Here is a 13,922-nt window from a genome sequence, read left to right as displayed (position 1 = left end):
CAGTCCAGTCAACACCGCACGTGCAAAGGCTGCATCCTCCTGGGCCTGCACATCCAGATGATAAAACCCGGAAAAAGTATGTAAGGAAGACCACTTTGCAGCTTGGCAAATGTCGATGGGAGGCAACAATCTAACCTCCGCCCATGACACTTCCTGAGCCCTTTTGGAATGAGCCTTAACCTGAGTAGGCAACAGCTTTTTAGCATCCACTTATGAGGCCGTGACTACCTCCTTAATCCAGCGAGCTATAGTAGCCCATGAAGCTGGTTCGCCCTGCTTCCTTCCACCATGAAGGACAAACAGGCGATCTATCTTTTGGAAAGGTTCAGAAACCTCCAGATCCCGCCCGACAAGTCTCTTGACATCCAAGGGATGCAGGAGGCGATACTCTTCTGTGTCCTTACCTTATCCAGGGAATGCAAGGAAATCGACTGATTCAAATGAAATTCCGACACCTCTTCGGGCAAGAAGGATGGAACAGAACGCAGCTGTAACACCCCTGGAGACACCCGAAGGAACGGCTCCCGGCAAGACAAGGCCTGCAGCTTGGAAACTCGACATGCAGAATAGATAGCCACCAGGAACACTGTCGTCAAGGTCAATAACTACAAGGAAAGGCTATGCAGCGTTCGGAATGTAGGGTCTGCCAAGAAGTCCAACACCAAATTAAGACTCCACCAAGGGACAGTAACCTCAAGGGAGGCTGAAGATGCTTCATTCCCTTCAAAAAATGGGCCACCACAGGATGAGACTAAGAGAAGGAGGAAAACAGTTGAAAGATAAGGACCCACCAAGTAATCAGTTTTTTTTTCCTTTAATATCTCCAATTGCATATTAATGCTAGATTTGAACCGCTTGACAGTTTCTCAACCGGCATATAAGCCAAGCCTTAATTAAACACATAGTTTCTCTTATTAAAATATGTTACCGCTTTATGTTGGCACATGTATAATTTGTAATCTATACCAATTATAGTTTTTCCTTATTGGGTCTTTCTGTAAACCGTTGCGATGGTGAATTAACTTAACGACAGTATAGAAGAGTTTTTGTTTTTAAATAAATAAATAAGGAATCATCATTCACAGAGTCCCAGAAACAGGCAAGAACTGCAACATGTACCTTCAAGGGATTAAGGGCCAATCTTTTGTTTAATCCATCTGGCAAAAATTCCAGAGTGAGTGGGATCTTGACCGAATGAGGAAGAACACCCCAATTTTCTCACCAGGCCTCAAACACTCTCCAAACCCACACATAGGCCAAGGAAGTGGAGAACTTCCGAGCACGGAGCAAGGTAGCAATCACAGTAGAAGAATATCCCTGCTTCAACAAGCGAGCCCTCTCAAGGGCCAAACCGTAAGACAAAACAGAGTTAAATCTTCATGAAGGACAGGTCCCTGCTGCAACAGATTCTTGCTTGACGGAAGACGAAGGGGAGTCTCCACCAGTAGTCTTCGCAGATCTACATTCCATAGTTGTCGGGGCCAATCCAGTGCCACCAGGAGTACCATTCCCCTGTGGCCTTCAATCCTGCGAACCATCCTGCCCAACAAGGGCCACGGAAGAAAGGCATAAAGCAACTTGTCTTCCGGCCAGACCTGTATGAGAGCATCTATGCCCAAGAACCACTGATTTCTCCTACAACTGAAGAATTGAGGAAACTTCACATTGCGAGAAGTCACCAGTAGGTCTAAGAATGGAAGGCCCCAGCAATCCACTATCAGCTGAAATTCCTCGTCCAACAACACCCATTCTCCTGGGTCCAGACTCCGCCTGCTGAGAAAGTCTGCTTACGTTGTCTTTTCCTGCAATGTAAGAGGCCGAGATCATCTGTAGATGTCCTTCCGCCCAGTCCATAAGTTGGTCTATTTCCTGTGACACTTGCTGGCTCTTGGTTCTGCCCTGTCAACTGATGAAAGCTACCGTTGTTGCATTCTCTGACATCACTCAGACCATTTGACCCTGCAGTTTGTGGTTAACCTGCTAGCATGCCAACCAGACTGCCCGGCCTTCCAGGCAATTGATGCTCCAGAGGGACTCTTTGGCATTCCAATGCCTTTGGGTTGTCAGTTCCTGACAGTGAGCTCCCCAACCCTGGAGACTCGTATCTGTCATGAGTATCAACCAGGTCATGGAGGTCACGGAAACACCTTCTCTCAGATGAGCCTCCTGCAACCACCACGAGGTGAGTGCAGATTTCCATCAGCAAGTGGAGCTGAACCGAATAGTCCTGAGGGTTCCAATGAGACAGCAGTGACTGCTGAAGAGGACGCATATGCACCCTTGCCCATGGCACCACTTCCAGGGTTGCTGCTATCAAACCGAGCACCTGTAGAAAGAACTCTGTTGGGGTGTATAGTGCTCACCAACTGATGCTCTTGTGACATCAATTTCTGAATCCAAACTTCTGGAAGGAAAACCTTGTCCTGCCTTGTGTCGAACCAAACACTCAGATATTCCAACGACTGTGATGGCTGAAGACTGCTCTTGGCCAGGTTCACCACCCAACCAAGCTCCTGCAACAAGGAGATCACCTTGCGAGTCACCAGGTGGCTCTCTTCCTGCGACTTGGCTCAAATCAACCAGTTGTCCAAAGACCGGTGTACCAGGATCCCATCTCTTCTCAATGCTGCTGCTACTACCACCATGACTTTGGAAAACGTTCTGGGAGTGGTGACCAGACAAATAGGCAGTGCCTGAAACTACTAATGGCACCCAGCACCGCAAAACACAGACAATGTTGGTGCTCAAAATGGATGGGAACATGAAAGTAGGCCTTGGACAGATCCAGGAAGGTTAGAAATTCCCCCGACTGCATGGCCATTATTACTGAGCTTAAGGTTTCCATGCGAAAATGAGTCACCCTCAAATGATGGTTGACACTTGTTACTGGGGAAAGTGGAACCAGGGTCGAGACCGCTTACCTTGAAGCCGGGACGCTCAAGAACGGACCCTCTGCGGCAGTTGACGTGGTAACGGGATCAGTAGGATGTCCAGAGGACAGTCCTGGTCAGGACTGGCAGCAAACACCGCTCCAAGGCAAACAGATCCAGTAGGCAGGTAGCAGACAGAGTATTCCAGTAAGGCAGTCCAGGTCAGGGCAGGCAGCGAACAACGAACCAAGGCAAACAGATCCGGTAGGCAGGTAGCAGGCAGAGTAATCCGGTAAGGCAGTCCAGGTCAGGGCAGGCAGCGAACAACGAACCAAGGCAAACAGATCCGGTAGGCAGGTAGCAGGCAGAGTAATCCGGTAAGGCAGTCCAGGTCAGGGCAGGCAGCGAACAACGAACCAAGGCAAACAGATCCGGTAGGCAGGTAGCAGGCAGAGTAATCCGGTAAAGCAGTCCAGGTCAGGGCAGGCAGCGAACAACGAACCAAGGCAAACAGATCCGGTAGGCAGGTAGCAGGCAGAGTAATCCGGTGGCAGTCCAGGTCAGGAGCAGAGCAACAGGCAGGAAGAGCAACAATACACTCACTAAACGCACTGTGGCCGAAGCGAGGAGCTGGAAGGAAGCTTCCCTTAAATCCCCCTCACCTCCCGCGCAAATCGCAGCTGATCGGCGTCTGACGTCAGGGGGCGTGGCCTCGGCGCGATTTTGCGCGAGAGTTGACTGCAGCGTCAGAGTTGCTTGCCGACATCCTGGGGGAGCACCGAGCCCGTGAGCGAGGCAGGGACGCCGCTGGCGTCGCGGGCGCGGGGGCGGCAGAGGCGGAATCGCGCTGGCCGCGGGGAAGAAGCCTGCCGGTAGGTAAGCTGGTAACAACACTTTTGAGATCCAGGATGGAACGAAAGGAAACCTCCTTCTTGGCCACAACAAAATAAATGGAATATCGCCCCATACTTTCTTGAGACGAAGGCACTGGAACCACTGCCCTCAACCGGAGGAGCCTTAGAAGTATAGATTCCACTGCCTGCTTCTTCTGCGGGGAGTGGCAAGGAGACACCATGAACACGTTCTGAGGAATACTGCGAAATTCTAACGCATATCCTTCTCATATAACCTCCAGGACCCACTGATCCGATGTGATTTCGACCCACCTCTGATAAAAGAGAGAGAGAGTGAGACATTCCCCTATCTCATTCCCAAAGGTGGGTCAGCAAACCTTCATTGGGAAGCTTGGGAGGATTCGCCCCCCGAGCCTGCTCCTCTTTTGAGCTGTCTGGGACTAAAGGACTGAGACCTACCAAAAGGCTAAATGCTCTGAAAGTTCGACCCTCTGTAGGGACAAAAACGCTTGGAACCTCTGAGACAACACCTCATACTAGAGGGATGCTGCAACTGCTTCTTATCTTCCGGCAACAAAGGGACCGGAGATTTGCCCCACTTACTGGCCAATTTCTCCAATTCACTTCCAAACAAGAGCGAGTCTTTAAAGGACGTTTTTGTAAGATTAGCCTTGGAGGCTGCGTCTCTGACCAATGTCACAACCGTAGTTGATGCCTGGTCGCTACCACCAAAGCCACTCCTTTGGCCGAGGTACGGACCAAATCGCAGCCCGAATTAGCTAAAAAGGAGGCAGTGGATTCTATAACCACTCTGGAAGTCACTCCAGAATCATCAACTTCCTGAGAGAGAAGCAGACAAGATCATGTCACTAAGGTGCAACAAAAAGCTATCTGTAAAGTCATCGCCACTGCTTCAAAGGCTTGTTTAAGGATAGCCTCAATCCAACTGCATGCACATCCTTCAGGGCCACACTTCCCTCCATGGGGATAATTATCTGCTTAGAGATGGCACAGACTAGCAAATCCATTTTAGGAAAACATAAATGCTCCCTCACTGCTGGATCCAGAGGGTAGAGGCCTTCCAATGTCCGATCCCCTTTGAAACTTACCTCTGGGGCTTCCCATTCAAGATCAATCAATTCCTGAATGGCGTTCATAACAGGGAAAAAACAAGAGGCTTTAAGTAAGGAAACCAAAATGGGATTCTTCTTCGGTTCAGACATGGAATCTGCACCAGGAACACCCCAGCATCTTCAAGGTCTGGGAAACCAGGGCTGGCAGTTTATCTCTATGAAAGAACTGCAACATGGTCCGATACAGTTCCAATCCCAGAGGAATTTCCCCATCTTCCAGGGAATCAGGATCCGCCTCATCATCAGTGCCATCTGGGTACCTGTCAGGATTACCCGCAGCAAACAGAGGTGTACTCTGGCGCCTAAACATAGAACTGGAAGAGAAAGGGGCCACCGGCTGAAGGTCCGACCTGACTGGAGTGGGAGAAATGGAGGACAGCACCTGAGGAAAGGACTGCAAACCTTGAAAAAACTCCACCCAAGAAAAAGCAGCCGGAAACAGGCCCAACCCAGAAGGAACTGGAATGGGGCCCACTGAACTGCCATCCCCTGCAGAGGAACCAGTCAAGGAAGTTCCAAGATCCGGCGTACCTCCAGACAGATCCTTAACCAGATCATCATCAGGCTGGGAGGATCCAGGCTTAGCAAAATCAGAGGAAGAAAACTCTCCCTGAGCTTCTAAACAGCACCTACACATGTTAGAGGACACATCAGGTTGAGATGCTCGAGTAGGACAAGCAACACAGTGAGAAAGGCACTTAGGTTTCTTGCTCACTGGCATAGGAAAAAAATCAGCAGAACCAGGGGTCACAATTTGAAGCTCCAGGGAGGAAGATTCAGAACCAATGTCAGGAAGTATTTCTTCACAGAGAGGGTGGTGGATGCCTGGAATGCCCTTCCGAAGGAAGTGGTGAAGACCAGAACTGTGAAGGACTTCAAAGGAAGTGGTGAAGACCAGAACTGTGAAGGACTTCAAAGGGGCGTGGGATAAACACTGTGGATCCATAAAATCAAGAGGCCGTCAATAAAGAGTGGGTGGCTCGCCAGAATGACGGCTACTGCCTGGAGATAATACCCTTATTCAATAAACATACACATGGTTACTGTGACTCCAACATCACTCTAAGCTACAACAGCAAGAGGAAATGTGGAAAAAAGGATTCGCACTCACAAAGTGGGGAGTAGCTGGCTTGTTACGGCGGTTACTACCCCAAACCAAATAAGCCTGATACTTCACTTTCAATGCATATCCAGCATAGCTCTCTGCTTCAACGGTAGGGGAGAAGAAAAACTGATACTTCACGCATATCCAGCATAGCTCTCTGCTTCAACGGCAGGGGAGAAGAAAAACTGATACTTCACGCATATCCAGCATAGCTCTCTGCTTCAACGGCAGGGGAGAAGAAAAAAGGATTCGCACTCACAAAGCGGGGAGTAGCTGGCTTGTTACGGCGGTTACTACCCCAAACCAAATAAGCCTGATACTTCACTTTCAATGCATATCCTGCTTCAACGGCAGGGGAGAAGAAAAACAACCAATAAGGACTGAATAACACAGTCTGGGTAAAACAAATAAACATGGGTGTAGCTTGCTTATTGCGGCGGTTACTACCCCTACTACCCCTAACTAATCAAGCTTGATATTTCACTTGGTTGCAGCTCCATCACTGCTCTCTACATTAATGGTGGGGGTGGAAGAGAAATAGAACCAAAGAGCTAAGAGAAACAGATAAGTATGAGAAAAAAATGTGAAGCTTGCTGGGCAGACTGGATGGGCCGTTTGGTCTTCTTCTGCCGTCATTTCTATGTTTCTATGTTTCTATGTTTCTATCATCAGTGCATAGGCCACGGAGAATGTGCGTCTAGCCGGCTCGCACTGAAAACAGTTTCAAGCACAAAAAATTTATGCACACTAAAATAGGCGCCCCAAAGTAAGCACCGCAAAAAAGACATGCACAACCTGTGCATCAAGGCCTGGGCGCACTACCAGCGCTTAGAAATTTGTGCGCGCAAGAGGCGCGACTAAAGCTGAGCGCTGTGCACAGAGCACACAGACATCCTGTAGAAGGCAGTAAAGCACACACAGAAGTGCACAAAAACGCCGCGGCCTAAAACGCGGCGCACAGGATTAAAGCCTAACTGCGGGGCCTAGCCCAACAGGGCCGCTCAACCCAGTCCCCTTAATCTCCACAGGAGTGGGAATGAACGCCAGAACAGCGCCGAGAACAGAGACCGAAGTCCTGCAAACCCCTCTATACTGTCTGTCTTTACAAACTTTTTTTTTTTTTTTTTAATTTACCCGATCTCAGCCCTTACCGACTGAGTACAGAGACAGTCTCCGGCTGCAGGGGGAGAAGGCATGTGCCATCACCACTGACCTGGCCTCCTGCACCCGCTGCCTTTAAGCTGTTCAATCAGCTTGGTCCATGCCGGGAAACACAGCTACTGGACCAATGGAAATCATGTCAGGAATTCTCAACTGGGAAGGGACCATTTGGTATCAACGCAGGAGAGCAGGGCTTTACTTTTTCTATGTTAAATTCTCCTTCCAAAATCTGAAGCAATCCCTGTAAGGAGATGCATGTCTACCATCTGCTGGAGATGGAGAATACTGGCAGGCTGGGGTCACTGCAGGAGTATACATACTGTGATGTCAGCTTGCTCCGTCTCCATCTGCTGGCAGGGGAGTATAACCCATTGGTCCTGAGTCCAACTGTCTACACGCTAGGAAATTCCAAAATGAGCAGGATCTTAATTGAACAAGGAAGTGCACCTCGATCCTCACACCAAGCCTCAAACACTTGCCAAACCCGCACAGAGGTTAAGAAGTGGAGAACTTTCAGGTTCGTAGCAAGGTAGAAATCACCACAGTAGAATATCTATATTTAGCAAGCGAGCCGTCTCAAGGGCCATACCGTAAGAAAAAACCAAGTCATATCTTCATGAAGAACAGGTCCCTGCCACACAGATTCCTGTGCGCTAGAAACCAGAGAGGGAATCTACCAGGAGTCTTCACAGATCCACATACCATGGTCTCCTGGGCCAATCTGGTGCCATCAAAAGCACTATCCCTCTATGACCCTTGACCTTACAAACCATTCTGCTCAACATGGGCCACAGAGGAAAGGCATACAGCAGCTTATCCTCTGGCCATTCCTGCACGAGGGCATTGATACCCAAGGAATTTGGATCTCTTGTGCGACTGAAGAATTGAGGAACCTTTGCATTTCAAGAAGTTGCCAGCAAGTCTAGAAACAGAAGGCCCCAGCTATCCACCCTCAGCTGAAATGTCTCATCTGACAATACCCATTTCTCCTGGGTCCAGACTCTCCCTGCTGAGAAAGCCTGCTCTTACGTTGTCTTTTTCTGCAAAGTGTGAGGATGAGATCTCCTGAAGATGCACTTCCGCCCATTCCATAAGTTGGTCTATCTCCTATGACACTTGCTGTCTCTTAGTTCCTCCCTGCCGATCGATATAAGCCACTGCTGTTGCATTTTCCAACGTTTTCCAGACCGCTCGACCCTGCAACCTGCTGCTGAATTGCAAGCATACTAAGCGGACCACCCGGGCTTCCAGCTGATTGATGTTCCAGAGAGACTGTTCAGCACTCCAATGCTTTTGCACTGTCAGTTCCTGACAGTGAGCTCCCCAACCCTGGAGGCTCCAGGTGATTTTAGGAAAACTCCCTTTCTTAAATGATCTGCTTGTAACCACCACTGCAGTTGAAAGCAGACCTCCATTGGCATGTGGAGCCAAACTGAATAACCCTGAGACTGTGGGCTCCAATAAGACAGCAGGGAGTTCTGAAGAGAATTCATATGCACTTCCAGGGTTGCAGCCATCAAACCGAATACCTGTAGTTAGGACCACACTGTCGAGTGTAAAGTGTTTATCAATAGACGCACTTGCGCCATCAACTTCTGAATATGAGCTTCCAGCAGAAAACCCTGCTCTGCTTCGTGTCGAACCAAACACAGAGATACTCTAATAACTGAGATGGCTGAAGACTGCTCTTGGCCAGGTTATTCACCCAATTGAGCTCCATGCAGGTCACCAGTTGGTTCTCTTCCAGAGACCTGGCCCGAATCAGCCAGTTGTCCAAATAAGGGTATACCAGGTTACCATCCTCTCTCAACTCTGCCGCCACCACCACTATAACCTTGGAAAAAGTTCTGGGTGTGGTGGCCAGACCAAAAGGCAGCGCCTGAAACCGATAATGGCACCCCAACACCTTGAAATGCAGAAAACATTGGTGTTCCAATCAGATGGGAATATGGAGGTATGCCTCAGACAGATCCAAGGAAGTCAGAAATTCCCCCAACTGCACGACCATTATCACTGAGCACAATGTTTCCATGCAAAAATGAGTCATCCACAAAGGACCCCTTTGAGATCCAGGATGAGACGAAAGGAGCCTCCCTTCTTGGTCACAACAAAATTAATGGATTATTAGCTCATATTTCTTGAGATGTGGGAACTGGGACCACAACCTTCAGATTGAGGAGCCTTGACAATGTACATTCCACTGCCTGCTTCTCATGAAGAGAGTGGCAAGGAGACACCATGAACATGCCCGAGGAACACTGCGAAACCCCAGTGCATATCACCTCCAGGACTGTTCACTAGTCTGATGTGATTTCGACCCACCTCTGACAAAAGAGACAGAGGTGCTCCTCTATCTCCTGTTCCTGGGAGTGGGTTGGAAAAGGGTCCACTACCCAAGCCCGTGCACCATCGCGGCTGTCTGGGACTAAAGGACTGAGACCTACCGAAAAGTCGAGTTCTCTGAAAGGTTGCTCCTCTGTAGGGATGAAAACGCCTGGATCCCCTGGCACGACCCCTCACGCCAAAGGAGCACGGTGTCTGCTTCTTATCCTCCAGCAACCAAGGAACCTGGGACTCGCCCCACTTATTGGCTATTTTCTCCAACTCGCTATCAAACAAGAGCGAGCTTTTAAAGGGTAATTTTGTAAGATTAGCCTTGTAGGTTGCATCAGCCAACTAATTTCTCAGCCATAACTGATATCTGGCCATTCTGATATCTGGCTGAGGTATGGACCAAATCGCAGTCCACATCTGCCAAAAAGTTAGCTGCTGGCTCCATAACTGCCCTGGAATTCACTCCAGATTCATCGACCTCCTGAGAGAGAATTACACAAGAGCGAGCCACCAGGGAACAAGAAGCAGCTATCTGCAAGGTCATTGCTGCTGCTTCAAATGCTTAAGGATGACCTCCATCTTCCTATCGTGCACATTCTTCAAGGCCGCCCCTCCCTTCACGGGGAGGTCGTCCACTTGGAGACAGCACAGACAAGCACGCCCACTTTCAGAAAACGCAAACGATCTCTCACCACTGGATCCAGAGGGTACAGGCCTTCCAAAGCCCAACCCATATGAAATTAGCTTCAGGGGCATCCCACTCAAGATCAATCAATTTTTGAATGGCCTCCCTAACAGGGAAAAAACAAGAGGCTTTATGCAAAGAAACCATAATAGGATTTTGATTTGGCTCAGACATGGAATCTGCCCCAGGGACTCCCAGCATTTTCAATGTCTGGGAAATCAGAGCCAGTAGCTCATCTCTATCAAAGAACCGAAACATAGTCCTATGCAGCTTCAGTCCCAAAGGAATTTCCCCATCCTCCAGAGAGTCAGGATTGGCCTCATCATCAATGCCATCTGGAATCCTATCAGGAGGACCTGCTGCCAATCTAGGTGTACTTCGATGCTTAACAGTAGTACCGGGCGAGTGAGAAGTCACCACCTGTGACTCTGAGCTGACAGGATTGGATAGGGTGGAGGACCATGCCTGAAGAAAGGATTGCAATCCTTCAAAAAAATTCTACCCAAGAAAAGGCAGAAGGATCCATGCCAAAACCAGGAGACATCTGAGCTGCATCCACTGACCTACCTTCCCCCGCTGACAAACCAGTTAAGGGAGTTCCAAGGTCAGGCACCTCTCCTGACATGTCTTTACCAAGACAGTCATCATGCTGGGAAGAATCTGGCATAGTAAAATCAGAGAAAGATAATTCTCCCTGAGCCTCTAAGTAGCACTGACATAAGTTAGAGGGCACGCCTCTAACCTGATACCTGATACCTGATTATGACAGGCAGCACATAGGGAAAGGCGCTTAGGTTTCTTAGCTAAAGGCACCATCAGTCTGTAAGTACACTTAGCAGACGACTGAGGGTGTGCATCTAGCTGAATTCATGCTGTAAAATTTAGGGGCACAAAAATGTAGGCATCTCAAGGCTAGGCGTTGCGAAACTAGATGCACTGCCGCCCTTCCAAACTTAAGCGCACAACCAACACGGCCCAACTTGTGCACACAGGCAGCATGCGCCTACCACGGAAGCCACCATCACCTGGGCGCCCAAGCAGGCATCTGACTAATGGTCCAAAAACTGGGCGCACAACTTGGACGCACAGCCAGACTCAGTTGCACGTATTGATAGTCCTGAAGAGGGCAGCCTAATGCGCAGGAAAAAGTGTGCAAAAACACCATCACAGCCTACCACGTAGCGCACAGAGGAAAGCCTAAGAGCGAGGCTCAGCCCACCCAGGCTGCCCAAGTCCCATAACCTCCCTTGGGAGTGTGAACGAACGTTGGAATGACGTGCTGAGCACGGAGACTAGAGGAATGGGAAAGCCTTGCAAATGACCCTTCTACTCTTTCTCTCTCTCTCTTTTTTTTTTTTAACTTTTCCTACGCTCAGCTTTTCCCAGCTAAGTACAGAGACGGTCTCCGGCTGCAGGGGGAGAGGGCATATATCGTCACCATCGCACTTGGCTTCCTGCACCCGCTGCCTTTCAGCTGCTTTAAACAGCTGAGTTCATGCCTACTGAGAAAACCAGCTACCGGACCAAGGCACTCATCTGAGGGACCACGGAAATCACCTCAGGAATTTTCAACTGGGGGAGGGACCATTTGGCATCACTGCAGGAGAGCGGGACAAATTAAATCTCTATTTCTCCTTCTAAAATTTGAAGCAATCCCCAGCAATCCACTATCTACTGGAGACGGAGAATACTGGCAAGCTGATGTCTCTGCAGGAGTACATGTATTGTGACATCAGCTTCGCTCCGTCTCCATCTGCTGGTAGAGGTGCATAACCCACTGGTCATGAATTCATCTGTCTGGGTGCTAGGAAAGCTTGGGGCACAGGGAGCTAAGTGACACAGTGAATAGGTGGGCAAGGGAACAGCACCCCACAGTCAGTCACCTTATGGGTATAATCACTCTACAAATGCTATGAGCCCGATTCAGGAAGATGTTTCCCCCTTCTCTGTGTCTATGGGAAAAGACCTTGCTGAATCATGCACTCCAATAAGGCCATCACACCAGACACTCAGCAGCATCTTGCCTCACACCCCCCTGAAAACTAGAGGAAAATAAATGATTTGTTTTTATAGGGAATATTAACAAAATTTTAGTTTCAATTTCAACTGGATATTTTGGTTATGATCAAGGTATGGGGTTCTTATAAATTTAGAAAGCTGTGTGCATAGGGGATGGAGGTATGGCTTTGTAGTGCTCTTAAGATACCAGCTGCTCTGGGTTGGAGTTAGTGAGGGAGCTCCTGTCGATCTTGGTGTTGACAGTAGTAGTAGAGTGTGAGTGAGTGAGTGTGTGTGTGTGTGTGGGGGGGACGGGACACACAAGATTGTGGTTGGGATGGTATTCTAACTATTGTGTTTTGCTACTCTGTTAATTTTCCATCTTGTATTGTGTTCAGCAGTTGCCCTATTAGTGGGGCATAAACATTAAGGATTGTTGTGAACTCTAATTAAAGTCAAATAAAGATATTGTTAATATATATATATATATATGTATATAAAATATATATTCAGAACTTCTCCACATTTCCCTTGTGGACGCCAGTGAGGTACTGACCTCCTCAAGACCACAGCAAGCCCCAGTGGAGAAGTGGCCTAGTGGCTAGAGCAGCAGGATGTGAACTAGGGTTCAAATCCCACTGACACTCCTTGTGACCTTGGGCAAGTCACATCACCCACCATTGCCTCAGGTACAAACTTTGACCCTAATTATTGAGCATTTTCCCTGCAGACACAAAATGGGAGAACACATTTCATAAATAAGCCCCCTTAGATTGTAAGATCCCTGAGAACAGAACAATGCCTACGGTACTTGAATGTAATTTGCTTAAAAATGCTGAACAGTCATTAAAGGCTGAATATAAAGCATTTCATTAAATGAAATTATAGCGCAATATCTGGAAGTATGCAGGTTTCCCTTGGAGACTTCGGGATTCTCTCTGAATTGCTGGGTATCCAGAGAATCACCAGAAATCTCCTGTACACCAGGCCTGAAAACGTTCCCTCTGGCAAAAAACACAAATTGCAGTTCCCAGCTATGAAAACCCTGCAGGTCAGAGGGCATCAAGCTGCTGATGCGGTCCTGTCTGACCTGCTCTGGCCATACGAGAACAGCTGGACTACAAGAGCCAGAAGGCCCCTGTTCCCAGCGTCCTGACGGCCTGTAGCTGCTGTAAACTGCCTCGGCGCTGGGGCAATCCTAAGACTTCCCGCCCTCCGGCGTTACTAACACGCGACTCCGTGCATCTCAGACTTCAGCCAAGCTCTACAAGGAGACGCTCCATGGACAGCCCCGGTGCACTATGGTACTTGTAGTTCAGCTTCTGCCACTACACGTCCCAGGCGCCCGCAGCGGCCGACGAGCCCTCCCGGGGTTTGCTCTCCCCTCCCTCCCGTAATGTTTCTACTACGCTTCTCCTTACCGGGACGACGACTGTTGCTACTAGAATTATCATTAACGGCGTTACTGTTACCCTCTCCCTATCCCGGACCACTTCAACTCCGCACTTCCGCCTGTTCTCCTTCTGGTTCGCGCCGGACGGGGAGCCGTAGGTGCCAAACTAGGCTAGAGGCGCCAGGCTCGTGTGCGCATGCGCGGCAGAGCACATTTAAATTGGATGTGCCCATAGGCAATGAGGGGTTGTCATAAAGAAGATCCCCATGCCAGGTGCATTGGCTGAGAACGTCTTCGCCCCATCTCTTAAGTCCCAGTACTGGCCCAGTCCTCCCGTTACCATGGAAACCCATGGGTGGCCCGAGGAGCATGAGACGGCTGCAGAAAGC

At 49.1% G+C, this 13,922-nt stretch overlaps 1 protein-coding gene across 3 annotated transcripts in view; it reads right to left on the bottom strand.

Annotated features, from left to right (window-relative positions):
• The window catches only part of ZBTB24 (zinc finger and BTB domain containing 24), a 65,749-nt gene extending 52,053 nt beyond the window's left edge, over positions 1 to 13,696 (bottom strand). Inside the window, exon 1 of one of the 3 annotated variants that reach the window (XM_029595290.1) lies at positions 13,562 to 13,696. The gene's annotated coding sequence lies outside the window, so the exon portion shown is untranslated. Of the gene's footprint in view, positions 1 to 404; positions 719 to 13,230; positions 13,380 to 13,561 lie in introns of those variants that run through there. The other 2 variants (XM_029595291.1, XM_029595292.1) reach the window with 2 other exon arrangements.
• Between the last annotated feature and the right edge of the window lie 226 nt (positions 13,697 to 13,922).

The sequence above is a fragment of the Rhinatrema bivittatum genome, chromosome 3 (assembly GCF_901001135.1).
Source record: "Rhinatrema bivittatum chromosome 3, aRhiBiv1.1, whole genome shotgun sequence".
Taxonomy (NCBI): Eukaryota; Metazoa; Chordata; class Amphibia; order Gymnophiona; family Rhinatrematidae; genus Rhinatrema; species Rhinatrema bivittatum.
This window is presented reverse-complemented; position numbering and strand designations above follow the sequence as displayed.